This window comes from Rhinopithecus roxellana, chromosome 9 (genome assembly GCF_007565055.1).
Source record: "Rhinopithecus roxellana isolate Shanxi Qingling chromosome 9, ASM756505v1, whole genome shotgun sequence".
NCBI classification, from domain to species: domain Eukaryota; kingdom Metazoa; phylum Chordata; class Mammalia; order Primates; family Cercopithecidae; genus Rhinopithecus; species Rhinopithecus roxellana.
The window spans coordinates 49703502-49705554 of record NC_044557.1 but is presented as its reverse complement, the minus strand read 5'-3'; the positions used below and the strand labels follow the sequence as shown (position 1 = coordinate 49705554).

The window sequence follows — 2053 nt, the reverse complement described above, 5'->3', positions numbered from 1 at the left end:
CTTGAACTCCTGAGCTCAGACAATCCACTCACCTCGTCCTTCCAAACTGCTGGGATTACAGGCGTGGGCCATTGTGCCCAGCCTGACCCATATTTATTAAGCACTTAACTTGTGCTGGGTACTATCTTAGGCTCTGGAGATAAAAAGAAAAATGGGACATGATTCCTATCTTCGAGGAATTTACAAGCTTCTAGAAGAATCAGTCTGGTAAACAAAAAAGCAGTATGAAGATATCAGTGCTAAGTTAGAAATAATGTTGAGTAAAGAAGAAGGAATAAAGAAGCTGTGATTCACCAAAGTATTATTTATGGTAATTATGGTATTATTATGGCAAGACCATGGGCTTCCTTACTATTCTAGGATTCATGTCACTCAAGTAATTATAAAAATTAGAGGCAAATTACCAATTAGATTCCATTGAGAGACACCATGATTCCATCAAAATGCTATTATGATTTTGCAGATTTAAGTGTGTGTATATATATATAGCACAAAATAAGCATACACTTTGAATCATTAACAAAACAGGCAGAGAACATGGGTGCTGATCGCTGAGTCTGAAAATTAGTACATGTCAGAGCATCAGGAATGAAATTGTCTGCCACACTCTCTTGTTAAAATGCCTTGGGAGACATCAATGGGCTTTGTTCTGCTTCTCCATCTCTTGCAGGTGGTTGACAAGATAAACTCTGAAAGATCTTCTTAGGAGATACTGTTTCTCATTTTTGTTTTCTTTCCATTCCTGTCCTTCCACACTTGTCAGGGTTCTGTGGGCCTGGTGCCACCTGCCTCATGTCCAAGGGCACACAAAAAGACTGCCGTTTTTGGTGGAAGGCCGCTGGGGGAATACCAACTTACAAAAGAAATACTTGTGAAAGGGAAGTACATACAAGTCCAGGAAATATTTTTTTTCCTCATATACTTCTTGTTCGAATGAGAACAAACCATGGTAACTTATTCTGACTGCAGTGTTGTCGGCAAGATGTCATCCCCTTCTTTGCTGAGCTGGTAAATCATTGTAAATTCCTCTGAAGACTTGGCCCGGAGCCCTACACCACTTATTGAAGGCACTTCCTCTTCTCACCAACTAAGGACAGTAGTAATTATCTTCCCCTGGGGACATAAGTTTATGCTTATGAAATTCAGAACTATAAATGGTCCAAATTTGGGAAAATGAAAAAATTATAGTACAGTATAATATATAAAATACTATGATACTAACATTGGGGATTACTTTTTTACCTTTTTTTCTCTTTTGAACATAAACTCAAGATTTTACTGTCTTCATAAAAAAAGATGACACTGAGAATTGGATCACTTGGCCCTTTCTCTTCTTATATCCTCCCAGTTCAAAATGCATCTTTTAATAGCCTTAGACCTGCAGTTGGGCTCAACCACTCAAGCCTTAGCACAATCTTTTTTGCAGTTTTAGCCCTTTTCTGGAAAATCGGTTTAGTCTGCCCACCATAGCCACTCTGCTTCCTGTCATAACGCCGCTTTCCCTGGGCATACAGAGAATCCTTGCTCTTCTTGTACTGTGTCACTTTGTGGGGTTGGTGCTTGCCACCCTTCTTACAGAAAGTCAGACAGGTTTTAGGAACATTCACCATGCTTGCGTGAGCGCTATCAGCATAGAAAGACAGAGGCCGGGCGGGAAACAGAAGTATACAGCACTTTTTTACTTTTCTTTTGACAAGGGCACCACGGTGGAGAGTGGATTGTGTCTTAAAGCCAGATGGCCTTGTAATTGATGGCTTTTGTACTTGCTAGTCAAGTGTACTTAGGTTAATTTCTTAACGTCATTTGTCTCCTATATAACACCATTTACAGCGGTAGGATTAAATGTGAGTAGAGGACAAGGATACTGCTAAACACTAGCAGATGCCAGGAGCATACTCTGCCCCTCAAGTTTTGACAATCAGAAATGTCAAACACTGCTTGGGTGCTGAAATCATCCCTGGCTGAGCACCATGGTCATAGAGAAAGACACCTTGGACTTGGAGAATGGAAAGTGGGCTCCGCTAGTTATAACACCTACTTAAATTTTGCTTTT

General features: G+C 40.3%; 1 pseudogene; it reads right to left on the bottom strand.

Moving 5' to 3' along the window:
* Positions 1-1267: 1267 nt before the first annotated feature.
* Positions 1268-1610, bottom strand: LOC104671777 (annotated as a pseudogene).
* Positions 1611-2053: the final 443 nt, after the last annotated feature.